This window comes from Electrophorus electricus, unplaced genomic scaffold (genome assembly GCF_041902795.1).
Source record: "Electrophorus electricus isolate QZ-2024a unplaced genomic scaffold, ASM4190279v1 Scaffold82, whole genome shotgun sequence".
In the NCBI taxonomy this organism is placed as follows: domain Eukaryota; kingdom Metazoa; phylum Chordata; class Actinopteri; order Gymnotiformes; family Gymnotidae; genus Electrophorus; species Electrophorus electricus.
In genome coordinates this window covers 251,679-262,124 of record NW_027658799.1, presented here as the reverse complement: position 1 = coordinate 262,124, position 10,446 = coordinate 251,679, and the positions used below count along the sequence as shown (strand labels likewise).

The following is a 10,446-nucleotide window of genomic DNA, read 5'->3' as shown; positions in this document are numbered from 1 at the left end:
GGATGACTATGAACTTGACTTGGCATGAAAAACTAAAAGCACTGTTAATATTTACTGTAAATTATTAAGGTTCATTCACATATAAGAAATCATACATTTATTATAAAACTGAATGTTACTCAGCAATATGAATGATGAGGGTTTAATTTTAGGTGCCAAGTGTTGGGGCAGATAAGTGAGTTACATGTGAATGTGTTGGTCACGTGTGATGAACTTTGAAATCCAGGTTGCACCAGTGCCTGTGAATTTTTAAATAGTATTTTGCCAATATTATTCCAACCTTGAATGTAAATACTACCCTTACATGTTAAAAGTGAATGGATTATGCCAAGTAGTTTACTGCGCTGAGCTTATGGGGAGAGGGGTCAACGTGAAGCCCACAGCTGGCATGAGGTCCAACTGTTCCTCAGACACGCCAGGTGGAGGAGTGAAACGAAAGTGCTGCAGAAGAGTGGCGAAGAAGAGGAACAGCTCCATCCTGGCCAGACTCTCTCCCAGACACACCCTACGCCCTTAACAGACACACAGACAGACATTTAAAGTACAACATGAAATCTGGAGCACCAGATCAATGACAGAAAATGATTTCAGTGCACCTCCACAGAAGGGCATGAAGGCATCTCTCTTAATGAAGTGTCCCTACTCATCGAGGAAGTGTCCTGGATTAAAAGTGTAAGGGCTCTCCCACTCATTCTCATCCTTCAACACGGATGTCAAAAGAGCAAATACACAGGTTCCCTGGAAAGAATCACAGTTTTAGCTTAAGCAGGAAGCTAGTGACAGCTTTCTCTGGTATGACAACAGTGCAAAATTTAAATTTACGCAGCCATTTTGTCATGTCTTTGTTATATTTATAAACCAGCCAGTTTCAGCTCTCAGTCTCCTACGTACATTTAATAATTTTATCCTATGCATGCTTTTGTTGTATTGCTTTTAGACTCTTCTCAGTTAATCTAACAGCCTGACCTTCTTGATGAAGAAGCCTTGGAAGTTAATATCACAGGTAGTGGTGTGAGGGAGACTCATGGGTACTATGTCTGCCAGTCTCTGTGTCTCATGGATGACTGCATCTGTGTAAGGCAGGTTCTTGTGGTCATCCAGCACTGGCTGGCGGCCTCCAACCACCCTGTCAATCTCCTGTTGTACCTGATCTGGAGCACAACAGAAGATATTGTCTCGTGTTTTTAAGAAGACAAAAGCAATCAACTCTTTCAATATTACAATATAAACAAATACAAGAAGCAACCATGGTAAACCCTCAAACACCATCAAGCACCTCTTTGTCTTCCTCATTGGAGAAATGTCTTGGACACTGGATATTCACATTGCAGTTGGAATTCTTACCTTGTATGTGGGGGTACTTGGCCATTAAGCAGAATGCCCCAGTGGAGCGTTGTGCTGGTTGTCTCAGTACCAGCAGCAAACAGGTTGGAAACAGTTTGAAGGAGATTCTGTGCATGGAACAATGAGTTCTTTTTTCCAGCCTCCTAACCAATAATCAGAAGGGATCAATTAGTCAGCCAACATAAGAGACCACTTTCTTCCATCAGAGTACAACTGAGTAATACCAGGGATCATATAGAGAGATGTTTGAAAACCATCAAACCACTGGCTTTTTCCATACCAAGCCTAATCAGCTGGCCTAACAGTGAACCAATTCAACAAGCATGAAAAGGTTTTCTTAAGAAGTCCCATTTTATTTATATTTTTAAGGAACCAGTTTTGCTGTGCTAAAACCTATAAAGAAGCTTAAAATCATAAGGTTCCATTTATGCTTGCCAACTTAAGCCATTGTTTCATCCATGTTCATTTGTATGGTGGCCAGGAAGACCCAACATGCTGCAACTACATTAAACACATTCATCAAAACACATGTGCTACATTTCAGAAATGCAATGCAAATTCATGAATGTTATACAAATTCCAAAAACATTTTATTCAAAATGACAACATATGCTACATTTCAGAAATGCAGTGCAAATTCAAAAAACACATGCAACTTCAGAAATGCTACAAATCCAGTCACAACACAATGAAAGTGTTGTTTCAGGGGGACACAAAAAGGGGTTATTCAACCAAACAGCCAGTGAAAAGTAATTTATATTTGTGATTTCCAAAGTTTTGTCACTGGTGGTACAGAATGAACAATTGGCCTATTTGTGCTTTGCATTCTTGCACATGTTTGGTTGTAAAGAATGCAGCCTTAAAGAACACTGATAAAACAAAATCCCAACTAACAGAAATATAAACCTGATCCTGCCAGTTAATAACTAGCTAGATGCATTCAGAGTGTGTTACTATTTTAAACTCCAGTTCAGCCTAAAGAGATTCTGTCGAATACAACTAGGTTTCTGTCCATATACCTACTTTTAGAGCGTTATTGATTTCAAACCATATTTTGTATGTATGTAAAAACAACACACTTGAGATTAACTAGTAAGAATAAGACAATTGACAAGATGGTCACTGTAGCAGACCAGTTAAACTATCAAACCTGAACAAAAACATAGTGTATCCTGTAAATTAGTAACACACTCTGAAGGTAGCTAGCTAGCTAGCTAACTAACTACGTATTAAGCCAGAAACATAGTCGCGTTAAATGGGATTTTTTTTTTCATCAGCGTTCTTTAAAGCTGCATTACAACCTAGCAGAATTAAATATGCAAAACTGCTGAGCATGAATAGATCAGTTGTTCATTCTGTATCAACATAATCCATAACAAACGATATAACCATGGTAATCACAAATATAAATATTTTTCATTAGCTACTCGGTCACCACTGGTCTCATAGGAGTCCATTCCCTCTCCGTGTCCTCAGAAACATGTCCGTCGTGTTGTAGCTGTTATTTGCAGGGTTTCTGAAGTTGCATGCGTTTTTTGAATTTGCATCACGTTTCATTTGCAGCACAGTGGGTCTTCACATTCATCGTACATTTGTGTTATTTTTAATTTTATTTTCTGCAATCTGAACAGTGTTACATTTAACTTTCCACTGAATTAAGAGAGTCAATCAAGGACACTCTGCCAATTGTAAACGCAATGTGTATAAATACTGCTATTATCAATGTTTAAACACCAGTTAAAGAGGTGTATACCAAGCTTGAAACAGGTGTTTGACAGTTCATGACTGAACTTGCTTTGGAGCAAGGGAAAGACATTCCTGTCTCCCATGAATATTGCCCCTATCTGTATTGTGAATTGTGTGATTTTTGTGTGCTTGTTTTTGTCCCACACAGAGCATCACGCACACATGGACAATGTTCCAGGCTGCTGGAACTGTCCAAATGCCCCATAATAAGAAGTGATAACGGCCTTTTGAAAGCCAACTTTGATGTTGTCATTCTTGTGACATAGCGAACAGGGAATTCCTTTACACAGTGTGACAATCAGGCTTCCCACACTCATAGAGCTCCTTGTGCAAGTATAGTCAATTAAGCAAAACATGTTAATTTTGTTAGTCTTTCCACTACTGCTTCCACTTACTGTAGTACTAGCAATTAAACTTCACATCTAGTAGTTCTCTAGGTAATGCTGTCAGTTATTAGGGATCCCTGTATGACCTTTATTCTCATTTATCCTGTCTGTTTTTAAAAATGATATTACCTATATGAATCAATACATTAATTCCTTTAGAATTGGTGATTAGTTGCTAAACATCCTATCGATTGTTGATCAAACTCAAAATCTCCCACTGAGATGCAAACGAGAGTTTTCTGTTTCACCATTTGGCAGCCAGATAGTGCTACTGAAGCACTTTGAATTGCCACAGTATATGAAAAGTGCTATATAAATTAACTTAAGTTGCCTATTGATTAAAGGTCAGATTGAGTCGTCTTCTAGTTAGTCCTGTAGATTACTTTTGTTTTCTAAACAAATATTCTCATTTGTTTTATCTGGTTTCTCTCTTTATTCCCTCTATTCTTCAATGTATTATACACTATGCGATTGCTGATTAGTTCAACGTTCCATTAGCTGTTAAGTTTGTGGCTTCACTGGTGGCATTTCTAACCTGTGGTGGATGATCACGAGTTAGACAACTTGCGACTTCCAGTTGAGACTGATTAAAATATTTCCATATGCGATGGTGCCCCATTAATTTACTATAACTATAACAAATTTGATGAGTGCAGAATTATAAATTAGGAGTTCATACCACTACAGAGGTCATATGGATACTCCAAAATATGAGTGGTTGTATATGCACTATGTACAAGATAAAACTTGACACATTAAGCATTTCTGTATACAGCACAAGAAGGACATACCACGTTTTGTTTGCATGCTAGAAAACAGTCAATAAAGCCTCTGCACTCCTGAGGGTTCAGGGTCTCCTGGAGGCTGTGCACAAGCTGCATTATATCCTTCAGAGTTTTTTCACAGTTTGCCATGATAATTTTCCAGTCCTTTAGCCAGAGCCGAAGCCAGGGGAACATATTGTAAAGCTACAAACACACAGATTAACATTTTGTTATGTGCCTCCTACATTTATCCATACATCATCCTATCTTTGTGTCTCTTGCTTATTCAAAAACATAGCAGGGTACCTGTATAGAAGCTGAACCAGTGATCCTGATATTCTCATTGCTTCGGTTTACCATGTTTTGGAACCGAGGATCACTGTATTCAAACCTGCTTCCATATACAATGGCTGAGGTGATATTTGAGGCATTTATACAATAACCAATAACAGGATGTTAAATGTTCCCATATATTACATTTTGGATAAATGGATAATTACATTATGGATAATTTGGATAATTACATTTTTGGCTCAACTACAAAAAATAGTTACTTCTGGTAAGAGTAAAATAGAAAATATATACTTATGTCTCTTACCCTTAAAGTTCTCCACCACTTCCCTCAAATTCCACATCTCTTCTATGATTCTCTCTTCACTCCCTCTCTTGCCCTGCCCAAAGTCCTGCAGGGTGCTAAGGGCAAAGCGCCTCATCTCTTTCCAGTTCTCACCATTAGAAAACAGAATTCCTTGATCATAAACAGAAATCATTAAACCTTTGTTGTTAAACAGCTAAATGTCAGCGAAATGCCATAAATGTAAATGTAAACACAAAATGCAGAATGGTTTTTCATCTTAACTGTGAGACAACTGCATGTTTTTACAATATTTATATAAAACAGGTATTCATGATGAAACACACATTGGGAAACTGCTTATGATCTATTCCAGTGCAAAACCAAATTATAACCATGATTAATAAGGAAAATAACATAAAATAATAATTGTCTTCAGAAAATGGCCTTTTATGAAGAACATTGCTGGCCTGGCTTCCCTCTGGCTGTTTCACAACGGTTTCCCCTTTTCTCCTAATTCTTCTCTTACACTTTAGTCATGCTCTTTCACCATGAATCTTGTTTTATTAATGTTTCCCTTGTTGGTGTCACTCTGGGTGACTTCTCCTTCAGGATATAAACACCTCCCCTGCCCTTCTTTTGGAAAATCTGATCACACCTCCATCCTTATCCTGCCTGCATACAGACAAAACTCAAACAGGAAAAAAGGTTTTCTGATCAGTCTATCAATGGAGTGCAGAGGCCACCTTCACACTTCAGGACTGCTTTGAAACCACAGACTGGTGGATATTTTGTGACACAGCTGGCACTAACATCAATGAATTCTCAGACATATGTGGAATAGACTTTGCATGATCACTGACTACAAAGGAAGTTGGTACTGTGATAGGGGGGTTGACCTCCTCACTTGCAGAGAAGCTAAATGCTCATTATGCTCGGTTTGAGGAAAACATCCCCCTTGCTGCAAAACTCCCAGTAGATCAGGAGAGCTTTGTGTCTGAGGAGGTCAGATCCTTTAAGGCAGTTAACCCACGCAAGGTACCTGGTCCACAATTGGATACTGGACTACCTGATATGCAGACCCAAGGTGGGGAAAGTAGAAAACAGCTTCTCTTCAACACTGACTCTGAGCACAGGGGCTCCACAGGGTTGTGTGCTCAGCCCCCTCCTGTACTCCCCATTTACACATGACTGTGTAGCCAAACACACATCTAACATCATCTTCAAGTTTGCTGATAGCACAACCATCCTAGGCCTCATCACAAGGGGAGACAAGTCAACCTACAGAGACAAGGTTAGTGCTCTATCAAAGTGTTGCTACGATAACATCCTCCAGCTCAATGTCAGTAAAATGAAGGAGATGATTGTGGACTACAGGAAGCTGCATTTGGGTGGTCACTCTCGCCTATACATCAACGTATCCCAAAGGGAAAGAGTCGGTTGAGTTTTTCGGTATACACCTCACAGATGACCTCACCTGGTTCAACCACACCAACACACTGGTGAGATCAGCCCAACAGCACCTCTTCTTTCTGTGAAGGTTCAGGAGGTTTGGCCTGCCACCTGACATTTTCACCACCTTTTATAGATCTAAAACAGAGAGCAAACCCACAGGTTGCATCACTGTCTGGTACTGCAGCTGCACTGCAAGTGACTGAAGGTCCTCCAGAGAGTAGTGAGGACTGCAGAATCCATCATAGGCCACAAACCTCCAGCCTTACAGGATAGCCATCAGTCCTGCTGCTTGAGGAAAATGAAAATGATGCAGCTAGACAGTAGCCACCCAGCACACAGCCTGCTCACTGTGTGTCACAGGCATCGCAGTTCCCACGGCGACATATTTACGTGCTTGGTTTGGTTTCTGTCCCTGGTATACTTGGCTCGGTTTTGTCAAGCTCTTGTTTTGGTTTCGTTCTGTTCCACCCCCGAGCCTGTATCCCCAGCTGTAATTATGTTCACCCGTGTCTGGTAATGTTTATCTGGATCTTCATCAGTCTTGGTTATTTAAGCCCTGTTTTGCTTTCCAGTTTGTCGGTTATTTTGGTTTGCCAGTTGTGTTTAGATTTGGTGTTGCTGTTGCTGTCATTGTCTCTGTTACTTCCTAGTTAGTTTCCTGAAGTCTACCTCATTCTGTGCTGATGAACAGTTTCTACCCTCCTATAAGGCTCTTAAACAGGATGTGAAACAGTTAGTCCTTAGTATTAGTTCTTGGCAGCACACCACTACTTGAACATTTCCACATAGTCACTATTAACATACAGGGTGTAGTTTATCTACAGATTACCCTGGGCTAATATATTCAATAGCAGGAGGCTCCTTATTAGGACTCTTCTGAAGTCTAGTCACCATCTATTCTGAAAAAAATCAAAACAAAAAAGTAAATAAATAATGAATGAAAAACAAATAATTTACCTAATTAAAATTTAAATAGTACCATGATCAACTCACACACACATTCCATCATCTAAATTGGCTGAATAAGGTTTTCTGAATCCTTGGCTGAAGTCATAGAATATGGGACTGATGTCTCTTGTCTCCAAATTCTTCTGCATGATTCACCAGTGCTTGTTTGACAGTTTGATATCCTGTCAGGACAACTACTTTCTTTGGACCAAAATACACAGTGAATATGGATCCATATTGTTTTGACATCTGCAAACACAAATTGGATGGATAAAAAGTTTTCTGTTAATACAATGTACTCTATACAATGGGTTGATGGATTTTTTTGAATTTTAAGTAAAGACACTGCCATATTTATTTATTTAGTTAGGGTTTCAGAAGTAATAATCACATTGTTGAACTTGTGACTTTATGAGTCAAGACTGATTTAACATAGTCCTTAAATAATAATTAATTCATTAATTTTCCCTGCTAATCAGAGTGGTGCGGTAACGTGCGGTGGCCCGAGTGCCGTAGGGGGAGCGGCAGGACGCACAGACTCCTCCGACTGGGACGAACATTTATTCACATTTAACATGAAACACTAACGGCACTCACAAGAATCACTCACGACTGATACAAACAAGAAACGATTAACATTAAACACATACGGTGAACACTAATACAGTGAACATTGACTATGTTACAGCACACGTTACAGAATAACCAACCGCTACAGCACGCACTCTCCCTCGACAAAAAAAGTAATTCCTAGCGGGGGGTGCATGAACATCCTCTGCACCTCTGCCTGGATCCCAGGATATTGGGGAGAGGACCGTTGTCTGCGTCTTCTCCGGAGGTAGAGGGGAACAGCCCCAGGAATTTCTTGGGGGGGGCCTCAGGCGGTTGAGCCCGGGCCAGGGAGGACCGAGGGGCACCACAACCACCAGAAAGAGGGCGGTTGCGTGGAGCCAGCGGGATCTCCCAAGACCCTTCTCCTCAGCTGACTCGCCAGCGAAACTGGAAAGGTCTGCCCAAAGCCTCAGAGGCAACCCGCCTCTGGGACGCTCTTAGAGCGGCGGGAAAGAGGAGGACCGTTTAGGGATGTCTGGAACCGGGGCGGACGTGCACCCCCGCGTGTCCGCTGAGGCCTCGGACACGTCAAGGAGCCTGCGGGGACGGCGGGCGCCACGTCACAGCGCCTTGTGTTTGTGTGTTGGTGCTATTGTGTGTTTCTGTTTGCGCCTTTTGTGTTTACAGGCGCAACGTGTGGTGGAGTGTACCGGACTGCCCCGAGAGAGGCAGGGAAGCTGCCTTTCTCTCTCTCCCCGCGAGGTCTCTCTTGCTGGCGGCACCTGGCCCGCCTGGGCGCCGGGCACTGCCATGCTGTGTTTGTGTGTACGTGTACACGGTACCTGGAGGTTCACGTTCATTGGACGGATGCGTCGGGATCCGCGCCCCTTGGGAGGGGGTTCTGTCACGGAACGCTCGCCTCCCGCGATTCACGTGGTTCGACCCGCCATGTGCAGTGGGAGGACTGTCTTGTCTGTAACCACACCTGCACCTCGTATATACACCTGCACCTTAATGTATATAAAAGCGTGTTAAAGTGTGCAGGATGTTGGTTATTGTTGGCGTAATGTCTGAATGTAATGTGTTTGTTAGATGTATTCTTGTGTATCGTGTTTGTTTAACTTTAACCATTTCATGTTCCTTGTTTGTGATAAGCGTGCCATTGTGTCGTTTGTTAATAAATGTTCGTCCCAGTCGGTAGAGTCTGTGCATCCTGCCCCTCGCCCTACGGCACTCGGGCCGCCGCACCTTACAGGTGCCCCAAGTAATCTTATCATTTTTGATTGCCAATTTATTGAGGTGATCATAACACTATATTTGTGACAATAGCTGTTGTAAAAAATGCTATATACCAACTAGCTAGCTATCTTCTCCGTAAACTAGCTACTGTTAGCTCACACCTACGTTCCATGCAAACATTATTGTAAAAAGTAGAAAAATGAACATTATGAAAACTATTCCAGTGTTTAATTAATATCACTTCCACTTTGTAAATATTTCTACCATGTGAGTCATGTATCTGTGACTATCATGAACAATTGCATCATTTCCTAGATGAGGCAGATGTAAAAGGAGACATTTACAGCGAGGCATTACTTAGCCATTGTTGTAAAACAATTATTTTGTAGCCTTCTTGTCATTTTACTACCTTAACCCTTTCCTTTTATAAGCTGTTTTTTAATCAGTAACAATTTATGAAACATTAGCTAACCTACTAATATGCAAAAAATAGGCTTGTCTTCATAGCCAGAGTACACATATTATACTGTTACTGTTCCATATTACACAGGGTACTGTTCTGAATGTTTCTTGTAGATAATGGTCTAATGAATCATTGCTTGGTCTTACTAAATGCTACGCTGTCTGCCAGTTCACACAAGCCACCTGTTGCAGTGTTGCTGTCAATGTATGTCAATTAGAATTCTGTCAGTGGAGGTGCTGATGCCATCAGGGGCTGCTGTGTTCTCGCACACATAGCTGGCACTAAATAACAGGTCTAAACCAAGTTAAGAATGCACTCTTCTCGGTAAAATTTAATTTTTAGCTCTGAAAATGACCAAGGTGTGGACCTCAGTGACCTCATAGCTAGCTATGAGCATGCTCCTAAAGTTAAAGGGGAACTTCATGGATTTGACTAATTTTCTTTATCATTCAATGATTTAGACATAAACAAAGTTATTAAGAGTTTTTTGGTGTGAAATGTGCATTTCTAGACACATTTAGTAATTAGCTGTCAGAGTAGTTCACAGTGGTAGTACTAGAACCACACGTTGTGACGTCTACACTGCAAAAATAGTCACTTAATCTGTTCTCCAAAATGAGCAGTATCTGTCTTCTAAGTTTGTATATGATGATGGTAAAAGAGTGATAAACTTTAAAAACTACATCTTTGGGTCCTATTTTTCCTTACAACATCCTCCATGTGTCTCTCCATCCTACACCTCCTGGTTCTTCTGCTTGTGTGTGTGTGTTCAGTCACTCTCCTTGCATTCAACCAACCAGCAGGTCAGCAGGTGTAGTGTTACGATAGAAATGACAAGTCACCATTTACTACATAATTAATGTGAAGTAGCCCTATTTTGTTAGAATAACTTGAAAGTAGTCTAAAAATGTCATTTTATTTATTTTATTTTTTTAATGCCCTGGCCAGTATTCTTTGGCTGCACTTTAGGGGGAC

General features: G+C 40.8%; 1 pseudogene; it reads right to left on the bottom strand.

Annotated features, from left to right (window-relative positions):
* Positions 1-322: 322 nt before the first annotated feature.
* LOC145656580 (cytochrome P450 2K1-like) lies at positions 323-8,629 on the bottom strand (annotated as a pseudogene).
* Between the last annotated feature and the right edge of the window lie 1,817 nt (positions 8,630-10,446).